Source organism: Hyla sarda, chromosome 6, assembly GCF_029499605.1.
Source record: "Hyla sarda isolate aHylSar1 chromosome 6, aHylSar1.hap1, whole genome shotgun sequence".
NCBI classification, from domain to species: domain Eukaryota; kingdom Metazoa; phylum Chordata; class Amphibia; order Anura; family Hylidae; genus Hyla; species Hyla sarda.
This window is the reverse complement of record NC_079194.1, coordinates 113930130-113948732: the sequence shown is the minus strand read 5'-3', so window position 1 is coordinate 113948732 and position 18603 is coordinate 113930130. Positions and strand designations below refer to the sequence as shown.

At 48.8% G+C, this 18603-nt stretch overlaps 1 protein-coding gene across 5 annotated transcripts in view; it reads right to left on the bottom strand.

The window, feature by feature from the left end:
• Window positions 1-18603, bottom strand: part of C6H3orf84 (chromosome 6 C3orf84 homolog) — a 112602-nt gene that overhangs the window by 51928 nt on the left and 42071 nt on the right. Inside the window, exon 1 of one of the 5 annotated variants that reach the window (XM_056524746.1) lies at window positions 13556-13598. The exons of the other annotated variants lie outside the window; for them this stretch is intronic. The gene's annotated coding sequence lies outside the window, so the exon portion shown is untranslated. Of the gene's footprint in view, window positions 1-13555; window positions 13599-18603 lie in introns of those variants that run through there. 5 annotated transcript variants of the gene reach the window in all.

The following is an 18603-nucleotide window of genomic DNA, read 5'->3' as shown; positions in this document are numbered from 1 at the left end:
CCTGCACAACACCTTAACATCCCACACTGTCCTGCTCAACACCTCAACACTACATACTGTCCTGAACAACACCTCAACACTACTTACTGTCCTGCGCAACACCTCAACATCCCACACTGTCCTGCACAACACCTCAACACTACATACTGTCCTGCACAACACCTCAACACTACATACTGTCCTGCACAACACCTCAACATTACATACTGTCCTGCACAACACCTCAACACTACATACTGTCCTGCACAACACCTCAACACTACATACTGTCCTGCACAACACCTCAACACTACATACTGTCCTGCACAACACCTCAACACTATATACTGTCCTGCACAACACCTCAACATTACATACTGTCCTGCACAACACCTCAACATCCCACACTGTCCTGCACAACACCTCAACACTACATACTGTCCTGCACAACACCTCAACACTACATACTGTCCTGCACAACACCTCAACACTACATACTGTCCTGCACAACACCTCAACACTACATACTGTCCTGCACAACACCTCAACACTACATAATGTCCTGCACAACACCTTAACACTACATACTGTCCTGCACAACACCTCAACACTACATACTGTCCTGCACAACACCTCAACATTACATACTGTCCTGCACAACACCTCAACACTACATACTCTCCTGCACAACACCTCAACACTACATACTGTCCTGCACAACACCTCAACACTACATACTGTCCTGCACAACACCTCAACACTACATACTGTCCTGCACAACACCTCAACACTACATACTGTCCTGCACAACACCTCAACACTACATACTGTCCTGCACAACACCTCAATACTACATACTGTCCTGCACAACACCTCAACACTACATACTGTCCTGCACAACACCTCAACACTACATACTGTCCTGCACAACACCTTAACATCCCACACTGTCCTGCTCAACACCTCAACACTACATACTGTCCTGAACAACACCTCAACACTACTTACTGTCCTGCGCAACACCTCAACATCCCACACTGTCCTGCACAACACCTCAACACTACATACTGTCCTGCACAACACCTCAACACTACATACTGTCCTGCACAACACCTCAACATTACATACTGTCCTGCACAACACCTCAACACTACATACTGTCCTGCACAACACCTCAACACTACATACTGTCCTGCACAACACCTCAACACTACATACTGTCCTGCACAACACCTCAACACTATATACTCTCCTGCACAACACCTCAACATTACATACTGTCCTGCACAACACCTCAACACTACATACTGTCCTGCACAACACCTCAACACTACATACTGTCCTGCACAACACCTCAACACTACATACTCTCCTGCACAACACCTCAACATCCCACACTGTCCTGCACAACACCTCAACACTACATACCGTCCTGCACAACACCTCAACATCCCACACTGTCCTGCACAACACCTCAACACTACATACTGTCCTGCACAACACCTCAACACTACATACTGTCCTGCACAACACCTCAATATTCCACACTGTCCTGCACAACACCTAAACACTACATACTGTCCTGCACAACACCTCAACATTCCACACTGTCCTGCACAACACCTCAACACTACATACTGTCCTGCACAACACCTCAACACTATATACTGTCCTGCACAACACCTCAAGATCCCACACTGTCCTGCACAACACCTCAACACTACATACTGTCCTGCACAACACCTCAACATCCCACACTGTCCTGCACAACACCTCAACACTACATACTGTCCTGCACAACACCTCAACATCCCACACTGTCCTGCACAACACCTCAACACTACATACTGTCCTGCACAACACCTCAACATCCCACACTGTCCTGCACAACACCTCAACACTACATACTGTCCTGCACAAAACCTCAACACTACATACTGTCCTGCACAACACCTCAACACTACATACTGTCCTGCACAACACCTCAATATTCCACACTGTCCTGCATAACACCTAAACACTACATACTGTCCTGCACAACACCTCAACACTACATACTGTCCTGCACAACACCTCAACATCCCACACTGTCCTGCACAACACCTCAATATTCCACACTGTCCTGCACAACACCTAAACACTACATACTGTCCTGCACAACACCTCAACATCCCACACTGTCCTGCACAACACCTCAACACTACATACTGTCCTGCACAACACCTCAACATCCCACACTGTCCTGCACAACACCTCAACACTACATACTGTCCTGCACAACACCTCAACACTACATACTGTCCTGCACAACACCTCAACACTACATACTGTCCTGCACAACACCTCAACACTACATACTGTCCTGCACAACACCTCAATATTCCACACTGTCCTGCACAACACCTAAACACTACATACTGTCCTGCACAACACCTCAACATCCCACACTGTCCTGCACAACACCTCAACACTACATACTGTCCTGCACAACACCTCAACACTATATACTGTCCTGCACAACACCTCAACATCCCACACTGTCCTGCACAACACCTCAACACTACATACTGTCCTGCACAACACCTCAACATCCCACACTGTCCTGCACAACACCTCAACACTACATACTGTCCTGCACAACACCTCAACATCCCACACTGTCCTGCACAACACCTCAACACTACATACTGTCCTGCACAACACCTCAACATCCCACACTGTCCTGCACAACACCTCAACACTACATACTGTCCTGCACAAAACCTCAACACTACATACTGTCCTGCACAACACCTCAACACTACATACTGTCCTGCACAACACCTCAATATTCCACACTGTCCTGCATAACACCTAAACACTACATACTGTCCTGCACAACACCTCAACACTACATACTGTCCTGCACAACACCTCAACACTACATACTGTCCTGCACAACACCTCAACACTATATACTGTCCTGCACAACACCTCAACATTACATACTGTCCTGCACAACACCTCAACACTACATACTGTCCTGCACAACACCTCAACACTACATACTGTCCTGCACAACACCTCAACACTACATACTCTCCTGCACAACACCTCAACATCCCACACTGTCCTGCACAACACCTCAACACTACATACCGTCCTGCACAACACCTCAACATCCCACACTGTCCTGCACAACACCTCAACACTACATACTGTCCTGCACAACACCTCAACACTACATACTGTCCTGCACAACACCTCAATATTCCACACTGTCCTGCACAACACCTAAACACTACATACTGTCCTGCACAACACCTCAACATTCCACACTGTCCTGCACAACACCTCAACACTACATACTGTCCTGCACAACACCTCAACACTATATACTGTCCTGCACAACACCTCAACATCCCACACTGTCCTGCACAACACCTCAACACTACATACTGTCCTGCACAACACCTCAACATCCCACACTGTCCTGCACAACACCTCAACACTACATACTGTCCTGCACAACACCACAACATCCCACACTGTCCTGCACAACACCTCAACACTACATACTGTCCTGCACAACACCTCAACATCCCACACTGTCCTGCACAACACCTCAACACTACATACTGTCCTGCACAAAACCTCAACACTACATACTGTCCTGCACAACACCTCAACACTACATACTGTCCTGCACAACACCTCAATATTCCACACTGTCCTGCATAACACCTAAACACTACATACTGTCCTGCACAACACCTCAACACTACATACTGTCCTGCACAACACCTCAACATCCCACACTGTCCTGCACAACACCTCAATATTCCACACTGTCCTGCACAACACCTAAACACTACATACTGTCCTGCACAACACCTCAACATCCCACACTGTCCTGCACAACACCTCAACACTACATACTGTCCTGCACAACACCTCAACATCCCACACTCCCACACTGTCCTGCACAACACCTCAACACTACATACTGTCCTGCACAACACCTCAACACTACATACTGTCCTGCACAACACCTCAACACTACATACTGTCCGGCACAACACCTCAACACTGCATACTGTCCTGCAAAACACCTCAACACTACATACTGTCCTGCACAACACCTCAACACTACATACTGTCCTGCACAACACCTCAACACTACATACTGTCCTGCACAACACCTCAACGCTACATACTGTCCTGCACAACACCTCAACACTACATACTGTCCTGCACAACACCTCAACATCCCACACTGTCCTGCACAACACCTCAACACTACATACTGTCCTGCACAACACCTCAACACTACATACTGTCCTGCACAACACCTCAACACTACATACTGTCCTGCACAACACCTCAACACTACATACTGTCCTGCACAACACCTCAACATCCCACACTGTCCTGCACAACACCTCAACACTACATAATGTCCTGCACAACACCTCAACACTACATACTGTCCTGCACAACACCTCAACACTACATACTGTCCTGCACAACACCTCAACACTACATACTGTCCTGCACAACACCTCAACACTATATACTGTCCTGCACAACACCTCAACATTACATACTGTCCTGCACAACACCTCAACATCCCACACTGTCCTGCACAACACCTCAACACTACATACTGTCCTGCACAACACCTCAACACTACATACTGTCCTGCACAACACCTCAACACTACATACTGTCCTGCACAACACCTCAACACTACATACTGTCCTGCACAACACCTCAACACTACATACTGTCCTGCACAACACCTTAACACTACATACTGTCCTGCACAACACCTCAACACTACATACTGTCCTGCACAACACCTCAACATTACATACTGTCCTGCACAACACCTCAACACTACATACTGTCCTGCTCAACACTACATACTGTCCTGCACAACACCTCAACATCCCACACTGTCCTGCACAACACCTCAACACTACATACTGTCCTGCACAACACCTCAACACTACATACTGTCCTGCACAACACCTCAACACTATATACTGTCCTGCACAACACCTCAACATTACATACTGTGTTGCACAACACCTCAACATCCCACACTGTCCTGCACAACACCTCAACACTACATACTGTCCTGCACAACACCTCAACACTACATACTGTCCTGCACAACACCTCAACATCCCACACTATCCTGCACAACACCTCAACACTACATACTGTCCTGCACAACACCTCAACACTACATACTGTCCTGCACAACACCTCAACACTACATACTGTCCTGCACAACACCTCAACACTACATACTGTCCTGCACAACACCTTAACACTACATACTGTCCTGCACAACACCTCAACACTACATACTGTCCTGCACAACACCTCAACATTACATACTGTCCTGCACAACACCTCAACACTACATACTCTCCTGCACAAAACCTCAACACTACATACTGTCCTGCACAACACCTCAACACTACATACTGTCCTGCACAACACCTCAACACTACATACTGTCCTGCACAACACCTCAACACTACATACTGTCCTGCACAACACCTCAACACTACATACTGTCCTGCACAACACCTCAACACTACATACTGTCCTGCACAACACCTCAACACTACATACTGTCCTGCACAACACCTTAACATCCCACACTGTCCTGCTCAACACCTCAACACTACATACTGTCCTGCACAACACCTCAACACTACTTACTGTCCTGCACAACACCTCAACATCCCACACTGTCCTGCACAACACCTCAACACTACATACTGTCCTGCACAACACCTCAACACTACATACTGTCCTGCACAACACCTCAACATTACATACTGTCCTGCACAACACCCCAACACTACATACTGTCCTGCACAACACCTCAACACTACATACTGTCCTGCACAACACCTCAACACTACATACTCTCCTGCACAACACCTCAACATCCCACATTGTCCTGCACAACACCTCAACACTACATACCGTCCTGCACAACACCTCAACATCCCACACTGTCCTGCACAACACCTCAACACTACATACTGTCCTGCACAACACCTCAACACTACATACTGTCCTGCACAACACCTCAATATTCCACACTGTCCTGCACAACACCTAAACACTACATACTGTCCTGCACAACACCTCAACATTCCACACTGTCCTGCACAACACCTCAACATCCCACACTGTCCTGCACAACACCTCAACACTACATACTGTCCTGCACAACACCTCAACATCCCACACTGTCCTGCACAACACCTCAACACTACATACTGTCCTGCACAACACCTCAACATCCCACACTGTCCTGCACAACACCTCAACACTACATACTGTCCTGCACAAAACCTCAACACTACATACTGTCCTGCACAACACCTCAACACTACATACTGTCCTGCACAACACCTCAATATTCCACACTGTCCTGCACAACACCTAAACACTACATACTGTCCTGCACAACACCTCAACACTACATACTGTCCTGCACAACACCTCAACATCCCACACTGTCCTGCACAACACCTCAATATTCCACACTGTCCTGCACAACACCTAAACACTACATACTGTCCTGCACAACACCTCAACATCCCACACTGTCCTGCACAACACCTCAACACTACATACTGTCCTGCACAACACCTCAACATCCCACACTGTCCTGCACAACACCTCAACACTACATACTGTCCTGCACAACACCTCAACACTACATACTGTCCTGCACAACACCTCAACACTACATACTGTCCTGCACAACACCTCAATATTCCACACTGTCCTGCACAACACCTAAACACTACATACTGTCCTGCACAACACCTCAACACTACATACTGTCCTGCACAACACCTCAACACTACATACTGTCCTGCACAACACCTCAATATTCCACACTGTCCTGCACAACACCTCAACACTACATACTGTCCTGCACAACACCTCAACACTACATACTGTCCTGCACAACACCTCAACATCCCACACTCTCCTGCACAACACCTCAACACTACATACTGTCCTGCACAACACCTCAACATCCCACACTGTCCTGCACAACACCTCAACACTACATACCGTCCTGCACAACACCTCAACATCCCACACTGTCCTGCACAACACCTCAACACTACATACTGTCCTGAACGACACCTCAACACTATATACTGTCCTGCACAACACCTCAACATCCCACACTGTCCTGCACAACACCTCAACACTACATACTGTCCTGCACAACACCTCAACATCCCACACTGTCCTGCACAACACCTCAACACTACATACTGTCCTGCACAAAACCTCAACATCCCACACTGTCCTGCACAATACCTCAACACTACATACTGTCCTGCACAACACCTCAATATTCCACACTGTCCTGCACAACACCTAAAGACTACATACTGTCCTGCACAACACCTCAACACTACATACTGTCCTGCACAACACCTCAACATTACATACTGTCCTGCACAACACCTCAACATCCCACACTGTCCTGCACAACACCTAAACATTACATACTGTCCTGCACAACACCTCAACATCCCACACTATCCTGCACAACACCTCAATGTCTACATACTGTCCTGCACAACACCTCAACACTACATACTGTCCTGCACAACACCTCAACACTACATACTGTCCTGCACAACACCTCAACATCCCACACTGTCCTGCACAACACCTAAACATTACATACTGTCCTGCACAACACCTCAACACTACATACTGTCCTGCACAACACCTCAATATTCCACACTGTCCTGCACAACACCTAAACACTAGATTCTGTCCTGCACAACACCTCAACACTACATACTGTCCTGCACAACACCTCAACATCCCACACTCTCCTGCACAACACCTCAACACTACATACTGTCCTGCACAACACCTCAACATCCCACACTGTCCTGCACAACACCTCAACACTACATACCGTCCTGCACAACACCTCAACATCCCACACTGTCCTGCACAACACCTCAACACTACATACTGTCCTGCACAACAGCTCAACATCCCACACTGTCCTGCACAACACCTCAACACTACATACTGTCCTGCACAACACCTCAACATCCCACACTGTCCTGCACAGCACCTCAACACTACATACTGTCCTGCACAACACCCCAACACTATATACTGTCCTGCACAACACCTCAACATCCCACACTGTCCTGCACAACACCTCAACACTACATACTGTCCTGCACAACACCTCAACATCCCACACTGTCCTGCACAACACCTCAACACTACATACTGTCCTGCACAAAACCTCAACATTCCACACTGTCCTGCACAACACCTCAACACTACATACTGTCCTGCACAACACCTCAACACTACATACTGTCCTGCACAACACCTCAATATTCCACACTGTCCTGCACAACACCTCAACATCACACACTATCCTGCACAACACCTTAACGTCTACATACTGTCCTGCACAACACCTCAACACTACATACTGTCCTGCACAACACCTCAACACTACATACTGTCCTGCACAGCACCTCAACATCCCACACTGTCCTGCACAACACCTCAACATCCCACACTGTCCTGCACAACACCTCAACACTACATACTGTCCTGCACAACACCTCAACACTACATACTGTCCTGCACAACACCTCAACACTACATACTGTCCTGCACAACATCTCAACACTACACACTGTCCTGCACAACACCTCAACACTACATACTGTCCTACACAACACCTCAACATCCCACACTGTCCTGCACAACACCTCAACACTACATACTGTCCTGCACAACACCTCAACACTACATACTGTCCTGCACAACACCTCAACATCCCACACTGTCCTGCACAACACCTCAACACTACATACTGTCCTGCACAACACCTCAACATCCCACACTCTCCTGCACAACACCTCAACACTACATACTGTCCTGCACAACACCTCAACATCCCACACTGTCCTGCACAACACCTCAACATTACATACTGTCCTGCACAACACCTCAACACTATATACTGTCCTGCACAACACCTCAACATTACATACTGTCCTGCACAACACCTCAACATCCCACACTGTCCTGCACAACACCTCAACACTACATACTGTCCTGCACAACACCTCAACATCCCACACTGTCCTGCACAACACCTCAACACTACATACTGTCCTGCACAACACCTCAACATTCCACACTGTCCTGCACAACACCTCAACACTACATACTGTCCTGCACAACACCTCAACATCCCACACTGTCCTGCACAACACCTCAACACTACATACTGTCCTGCAGGACAGTATGTAGTGTTGAGGTGTTGTGCAGGACAGTATGTAGTGTTGAGGTGTTGTGCAGGACAGTATGTAGTGTTGAGGTTATGTGAAATTTCTACAACTTAAACTGCCCCCCTTTTAAATCCACCCTTGATGACCTTGTCACATATAATACTACCTCTTTTTTCACAGATTTTAGTTTTTTTTAGAAGTTTGTATTTTTTGCACATTTTCAGGTGTGCTGTTGCAAGGGGGCACATCCAGCACACATTACACTGAGGTATTGATTCCCAACCAGGGTGCCAGGACACTCAGGTGGGAAATATGGTGCTAATATTTTTTTATTTTTCTGCCCAGACCTGTGAGTCACAGACGTGCAGGCCAGGCGGGAAGGAAGTCTGTGTGCAGTGCCGGTGTGAGGAGGTTTTTTGCGCCCCCGTAGGTCCATGCGTCCGCTCCTCCCCCAGCTCTCCGAACATTTCCGAAGCTAGAGCTGGGGGAAGGCAGAGCAAGGGGAGAGAGGACGTTCATGCCCCCTCCCTCATCTCCCCTCCCTGAGCTCGGCTGGACGCAGATCTCTACGGCGCGCCCCCGTAGATCCATGCGTCCGCTCCTCCCCCAGCTCTCCGAACATTTCCGAAGCTAGAGCTGGGGGAGGGCAGAGCAAGGGGAGGGAGGAGGTTCACGCCCCCTCCCTCATCTCCCCTCCCTGAGCTCGGCTGGACGCAGATCTCTACGGCGCGCCCCCTCCCTGAGGACAGAGATATCCACAGCAGGTCCCTCCCTCATCTTCCCGAGCTGAGGACATAGATCTCCACGGCAGGTCCCCTCCCTCATCTCCCCTCCCTGTGGACGTAAATCTCCACGGCAGGTCCCCTCCCTCATCTCCCGAGCTGAGGACGTAGAGCAGTGCTCCCAATGAGCTCTATGTGTAAAGGGGGACATACTGCACGGGCTAAAGGGGGACATACTGCACGGGCTAAAGGGGGACATACTGCACGGGCTAAAGGGGGACATACTGCAAGGGCTAAAGGGGGGCATACTGCACGGGCTAAAGGGCGACATACTGCACGGGCTAAAGGGGGACATACTGCACGGGCTAAAGGGGGGAATACTGCACAGGCTAAAGGGGGACAAACTGTACGGGCTAAAGGGGGACATACTGCACGGGCTAAAGCTCCCAATGAGCTCTATGTGTAAAGGGGGACATACTGTTCAGGCTAAATGTCCCCCTTTAGCCCGTGCAGTATGTCCCCCTTTAGCCCGTACAGTATGTCCCTCTTTACACTTAGAGCTCATTGGGAGCACTGCCATACGTCCTCAGGGAGGGGACCTGCCGTGGAGATCTATGTCCTCAGGGAGGGGGCGTGCCGTGGAGATTTACGTCCTCGGAGGGGACCTGCCGTGGAGATGTACGTCCTCAGGGAGGGGAGGTGAGGGAGGGACCTGCCATGGAGATTTACGTCCTCAGGGAGGGGGCGTGCCGTAGAGATCTGTGTCCAGCCGAGCTCAGGGAGGGGAGATGAGGGAGGGGGCGTGGACCTTCTCTCTCCCCTTGCTCTGCTCTCCCCCAGTTCTAGCTTCGGAAATGTTCGGAGAGCTGGGGGAGGAGCGGACGCATGGATCTACGGGGGTGCAAAAAACCACCTCACACCGGGAAGGGTGATTCTGGAGCTCCAATCCTCATGTATCCTCCTTCTCCTGTGGAGCAGCTCGGGATTCTCCCTGGTCCCTCAGCAGAATGATGTGGATGGAGGGAAGGAGCAGGGGCAGCGCTGACAGAGGCCTACTCAGCTTCAGGTAGTGCACCCCCACCCTTCCTTCACTCCTCTAAACCTCTCTGTCACCTCTTGTAACTTCTCTGCAACCCCTGGACACCCCTCTGCTATCCCGTACACCCTTCTGTCACCCTTCTACACCCGTCACCCCTGTATGCCCCTCTGTCTCCCATGTACACCCCTCTACACCCCTGTCTCCCATGTACACCCCTCTGTCACTTTGTGGGGTAATGCAGGAGGCATTGTGTGTGCTTGTGGGTGGGGGCGGGGGGCATTTGAGTGAGGCTGGAAACATTGGGGGAGATTTATCAAAACTTGTGCAAAGGAAAGTTGCCCAGTTGCCCAAAGCAACCAATCATTTTGCAAAGGCCTTGTTAAAAATGAAAAATGCAAGCTGATTGGTTGCTATGGGCAACTGGGAAACTTTTACTCTGCACAGGTTTTGGTAAACCTCCCCCTCGTGCATTGTGGGAAGGCTGGTGGCATTGTGTTTGGAGATGGCTGGAGTCATTTGTACGGAAAAGGGGAGGATAATGCTGGAAAAGTGCAGAGTCTAATACTAATATGTTTGTGTTGCAGGTTCCATGATGTCCTGTGCCAGATGGGGAAAAAAAAAAGAGAATAACTGATCATCCTAAAGGATAGGAATGAGGTGGCAGGGGTGCCACCTCCTCCTATCCCCTGCGAATCGCAGGGTAGGGGTGGGGATAAACGTTCATTTGCCCTGCTCTGCCCGCCCCTGGATGTCGGGGCAGAGCGGGGGAAGATGGCGACGATGTGCGGGGGCCATGGATGCGGCGGGGACTGACTCAGTCTCAGCATGCTGTGAGTTGTAGTTTTGCAACATCTGGAAGGGCACTGTTTGGAGAGCACTATACAGTGGTGTCCAAACTGTAGCGCTCCAGATGTCAATTCAAAGCATGCCGAGACTGTCCAGGCATGCTGGGAGTTGTAGTTCGGCAACATCTGGCCCTTCAGATGTTGCCGAACTAAAACTCCCAGCATGCCTGGGCAGTCTGGGCATGCTTGGAGTTGAAGTATTGCAACATCTGGAGGGCTACAGTTTGGAGACCACTACACAGTGATCTCCAAATTGTTCTCCTCCAGTTGTTGCATAACTACAACTCCCAACATGCCCTTCGGCTGTCTGGGCATGCTGGGTGTTGTAGTATCGCAACAACTGGAGGCACACTGGTTGGGAAACATTGTCTGTTTCCTAACTCAGTGTTTCCCAACCCGTGTGCCTCCTGCTGTTGCAAAACTATAACTCCCAGCATGCACTGACAGACCATGCATGCTGGGAGTTGTAGTTTTGCAACAGCTGGATGCACATGGGTTGGGAAACACTAATTTAGGAAACAGACAGTGGTGCGGAAACACTGCGATATTCTGTTACCTAACTCAGTGTTTCCCAATCCCAACCATGTGCCTCTAGCTGTTGCATAACTTCAACTCCCGGCTATGGACACAGTGCACTACCTGAGTCTGCTGCATTCACAGGTCAGGTGAGTGTGTGTTAAGGTGAGGCAGCAGCGGGGGGGGGGGTTATTAAATGGCTAAGAGGGGAGGGGGTTAATGAATTGGCACAGTAGGGGGGGAGGGGGTTAATGAATTAGAACAGTGGGGGGAGAGAGGAGGGGAAGGGGGGGTTAATGGATTGTCACAGAGGGGAAGGGGGGTAGTGAATTGGCACAGAAGGGAAGGGGGGTTAATGAATTGGCACAGAGGGGAAGGGGGGGTTAATGAATTGGCACAGAGGGGAAGGGGGGGGGGTTAATGAGTTGGCACAGGGTGGATGAGGGGAGGTGGGGGTTAATGAATTGGCACAGAGGGAGGGGGGATTAATGAATTGGCACAGGGGGGGGAGAGGGGGTAATAAAATGGCACCGGGGATGAGAGGAAGGGGGCATTGAAATGGCATAGGGAGGGGGGTTAATGAAATGGCTAAGGTGATGGACGGGTTAATGAAATGGCAAAATGGCACAGGGGGTTTTGGGGGGGGTTAATTAAAATGGCACAAGGGAGGGAGGGTTGTGAATGAAATGGCATGGGGGGTAATTAAAATTGCACAGGGGGATCAGAGGGGCCACCTCAATTCCAAATCCCCCTCTGATCCCCCCCTGTGCCTGTGCTCTGGCCATTCATTCTGGCCATTAGCGCTCCCCCCTCCCTGACTTCCCTGGCTCCGGGACTCGCAGTGCAGGACGCACCCGCACGTGTGTCCCCGGCGTTACTAGGGGCAACGCTCCGGCCGTGAGTACACCACTTCTGTCTTTACTGTTGGTTCCGGGACTCGCTATGCGGAGCGCTCCCGCATGCGATCCCTGGGCATTCCCTTATCTTCCTCCGTCCACAGCCTCTCTGCTGTCTTGCCTTGCCTTCGTGCGCACCCACCGTCCTTAAGGAGCACGCGCGCCGGCGTTACTAAGTTTAAGGGGCCAGTACGCCCTTAATTGATGTCCTGCTCGGCGGACCCTATATTAGTCCAACACCTCCTTATTGTGGTGCCGGATCTATGTGCCTTGTGACAAGAGAAAGTGTCAGAGTCAGAGTCAGAGTTCCTCCGTGCTGTTAGGATTCTCTCAGTGGGATAACCCTCAGTCGCCTCATAAATCTGTAATTTATTGTATATATTTAGAATATTTAATAATATAAAGGTTACTTACAGGACCTTGGGTCATGTGATTCATAGTAAATGTGTTATGCTAAAGTTAAGGACCTTTCGGGTCATGTGATTTAGTCATGTGATGTACCACAATCCTTTGTGATAGGACTGACAGGTTTGGGGAACCAATAAGCTTTGAGCCTACCCCTTCAGATATAAGGGCGCTGTATCCAATGATCGCTCTCTTTCCCCTGGGATATGACAGTGAGCGGAGCTCTGTGCAAATCTACAAGTCTTATTAGGCCTGAAGCCTATCTCTTCAACTTCTTGATAACCGTGAGTCTATCTAACTCCAATTCAGCTAATTCTACGTGACTACTGAACCTAAATCAAACCCCTAAATTCAGTGGAACAGCGTAAAGCAAGCCTCAAAGCTTATTCCCTACAAAGTCCCAACCAACCTGTGAGGAGCCTAAAGTCCGGTCCTCTTGTAAAGACTGTTTACTGATTGCATCCTGCATAAAATCTGCAGTAAAGTTATTTCCAGTTTATTACAATTCCAGTTGTGGACAATCCTTTATTCCTCCCTATCGTTCCTGGGACGGGTGGCGGTAGGATATATATATGCAGAGGAACCCGCACCCTGGCGTCACGACAGTTAAGGGTTAATGCTACACCCTTTCATCACTGCACAGCTACACCCTATTCACCCTGCACCCCCCAAGCTACCACAAAAGCATTACAGAAGTGTGTTCCTTCTGACCTGTGCTTCGTCTGACTCCGCCTTCTTCTGGGCAAAGCATCAACTGGGCAACCTGTGTGGACGGATCGTGCCAGGGGTAGCGACCTGGGTGCCGCCTGCCGCAGGAAGTCCATCCCGCTTTGCAGTGGGCTCTGGTGAAAACCAGCGGCACTGACTCCACTCCCTGGTATGGTTCAGTCAAAGTTCACACAGGACAGCGGATCCACTACAACTACTCAGCCCTTACGGTAAGATCTTTACAGTCCCTAAATGTAATTGTAATCACTTATATCGTACACAGATCTTTAAACATCTGGTATATACCTCTATATGGTCCTTTATATAATCACTTATATGGTATACAGAACCTGTGTACAGCTGGTATATAGCAATACATGGTCCTGTATTTAATCACTTATATGGTATACAGATCCTGTATATACCACTATATGGTCACTGTATTGGGGGGGGGGGGGAGTATTTGGGGAATCTTTGTTTGTATATAGTGGATTTTATTTAATAACAGTATAGTGGAATTATCCAGTCACTAGTTGCTTTGTGGTGTAATGGTCCTCGTGTGGCGGTATTATGTGTCCCTTATATAGGTGTAATATTGGTAATATTTATCTTGCTATACCAGTATTATTGGTATTGTTGGTCTCAGTATGCCCGATCTGGTCAGGTTACAATAATGTAAGGTACTATTTGCTCCTAGTTCAGTGGTATCAATTGGTAACTGCTCGACTAGTATATTTAGGTATACAGTATTGTTATGTTAACTATATATATGAGCACGTGTATTTGTGTTTTATTTATTTTTCTTTTTTTTTTGGGGGGGGGGGGGGGGGGGTCCAGCATTTCATTCTTGGACCCTGGCAGCACAATGTCTTGAGCCGGCCCTGCCGCTGTGCTGCGGCTCACTGTTCCAAAGCAATGCCACGGCCTTTAACCCCTTCCCGCAGAATGTCATATATAAACGCTGGGTTGTGCAGTGTGTTCGCGCATCCCGGCGTTTATAAATGACATTCAGTTAACCCGGCGATGCGCAGCATCGCACGGGTTAACTGGCAGAAGTCCCGCTGTTTCCAGCAGGGGACAACTTCTGCTTCACCCCCAGGACCATCCATTGATGGTCCTGGTCAGCGATCACTGTAATTGGTCCCTGTGGACCAATCACAGTGATCTGGGGTGAACGTTCAGATCCCCCGCACTGCCCGCCCCTGGAAGTCGGGCAGAACGGGGGACGATGGCTGCGGGGACCTGCGGCATAGGAGGGGAACACGTGGGGACCGGCGGACTTACCTGATCCAGCAGCGGGACCGAGGAGCAGCGACGGGTAAGTATGTGGTCCTCAGAGGCAGCAGTGAAGATCTTCACTGCTGCTTCTAGGAGTCTGAAAACTACAACTCCCAGCATGCCTAGACAGCCTTTGGCTGTCTGGGCATGCTGGGAGTTGTAGTTTTGCAACATCTGGAGGGCCCCCGTTTGGAGACCATTGTATAATGGTCTCCAATCTGTGCTCTTCCAGCTGTTGCAAAACTACAACTCCCAGCATGCACTGACTGTCCAGGCATGCTGGGAGTTTTAGTTCAGCAACATCTGGCCCTTCAGATGTTGCCGAACTACAACTCCCAGCATGCCCTTCAGCTGTCTGGGCATGTTGGGAGTTGTAGTTTTGCAACAACTGGAGACACACTGGTTGGGAAACATTGTTTCTAACTCAGTGTTTCCTAACCTGTGTGCCTCCAGCTGTTGCAAAACTATAACTCCCAGCATGCACTAACAGACCATGCATGCTGGGAGTTGTAGTTTTGCAACATCTGGAGGGCCCCAGTTTGGAGACCATTGTATAATGGTCTCCAATCTGTGCTCTTCCAGCTGTTGCAAAACTACAACTCCCAGTATGCACTGACTGTCCAGGCATGCTGGGAGTTTTAGTTCAGCAACATCTGGCCCTTCAGATGTTGCCGAACTACAACACCCAGCATGCCCTTCAGCTGACTGGGCATGCTGGGAGTTGTAGTTTTGCAACAACTGGAGACACACTGGTTGGGAAACATTGTCTGTCTCTAACTCAGTGTTTCCTAACCTGTGTGCCTCCAGCTGTTGCAAAACTATATCTCCAAGCATGCACTAACAGACCATGCATGCTGGGAGTTGTGGTTTTGCAACAGCTGGTGCACCCCCCCCCCCCCCCTGTGAATGTACAGGGTACATTCACATGGGCGAGGCTTTTACAGTGGGTTTCTCGCATCTTGAGATGCAGCAAATTTTGCGCTGGGAAACTCGCTGTAATCCCCCGCCCATGTGACTGTACCCTAAAAACACTACACTACACCAACACAAAATAAAATAAAAAGTTAAAAACACTACATATACACATACCCCTACACAGCCCCCCTCCCCCAATAAGAACGTCCGGTACGCCACTGTTTCCAAAGCAGAGCCTCCAGCTGTTGAAAAACAACAACTCCCAGTATTGCCGGACAGCCGTTGACTGTCCACGCATGCTGGGAGTTTTGCAACAGCTGGAGGCACCCTGTTTGGGAATTACTGGCGTAGAATACCCCTATGTCCACCCCTATGCAAATCCCTAATTTAGGCCTCAAATGCGCATGGCGCTCTCACTTTGGAGCCCTGTCGTATTTCAAGGCAACAGTTTAGGGCGACATATGGGGTATCGCCGTACTCGGGAGAAATTGCGTTACAAGGTTTGGGGGTCTTTTTCTTCTTTAACCCTTCATGAAAAGGAAATGTTGGGGTCTACACCAGAATGTTAGTGTAAAAAAATTTCATTTTTTACACTAACATGCTGATGTTGCCCTATACTTTACATTTTCACAAGAGGTAAAAGGGAAAAAAGCCCCCCAAAATTTGTAACGCAATTTCTCCCGACTACAGAGATACCCCATATGTGAGCGCAAAGTGCTCTGGGGGCGCACAAGGCCCAGAAGGGAGAGTGCGCCATGTACATTTGATGTGATTTGCACAGGGGTGGCTGATTGTTACAGCGGTTTTGACAAACGCAAAAAAAACAAAACCCCACATGTGACCCCATTTCGGAAACGACACCCCTCACGGAATGTAATGAGGGGTGCAGTGAGAATTTACCCCCCACAGGTGTCTGACGGATCTTTGGAACAGTGGTCCGTGAAAATGAAAACTTGTACAGCCCACTGTTCCAAAGATCTGTCAGACACCAGTGGGGGGGCAAATACTCACTGTATCCCTTGTTACGTTCCTCAAGGGGTCTTGTTTCCAAAATGGTATGCCATGTGTTTTTTTTTTGCTGTTCTGGCACCATAGGGGCTTCCTAAATGCGATATGCCCCCCGAGCAAAATTTGCTCTCAAAAAGCCAAATATGACTCCTTCTCTTCTGAGCATTGTAGTTCGCCCATAGTGCACTTCAGGTCAACTTATGGGGTACCGCCATACTCAGAAGAGAAGGGGTTACAAATATTGGGGGGTATTTCCTGCTATTAACCATTGGAAAAATGTGAAATTTGGGGGGAAACACACATTTTAGTGAAAAAAAATATTTTTTTTTTTACATATGCCAAAGTCGTGAAACACCTGTGGGGTATTAAGGCTCACTTTATTCCTTGTTATGTTCCTCAAGGGGTCTAGTTTCCAAAATGGTATGCCATGTGAGGGGTTTTTGCTGTTCTGGCACCATAGGGGCTTCCTAAATGCAACATGCCCCCCAAAAACCATTTCAGAAAAACGTACTCTCCAAAATCCCCTTGTCGCTCTTTCCCTTCTGAGCCCTCTACTGCGCCCGCCGAACAATTTACATAGACATATGAGGTATGTGCTTACTCGAGAGAAATTGGGCTACAAATATAAGTATACATTTTCTCCTTTTACCCCTTGTAAAAATTCAAAAATTGGGTCTACAAGAACATGCGAGTGTAAAAAATTAAGAATTTTCTCCTTCACTTTGCTTCTATTCCTGTGAAACACCTAAAGGGTTAAAATGATGACTGAATGTCATTTTGAATACTTTGGGGGGTGCAGTTTTTATAATGGGGTCTTTTGTGGGGTATTTCTAATATGAAGACCCTTCAAATCCACTTCAAACCTGAACTGGTCCCTGAAAAATAGTGAGTTTGAAAATTTTGTGAAAAATTGGAAAATTGCTGCTGAACTTTGAAGCCCTCTGGTGTCTTCCAAAAGTAAAAACTCGTCAC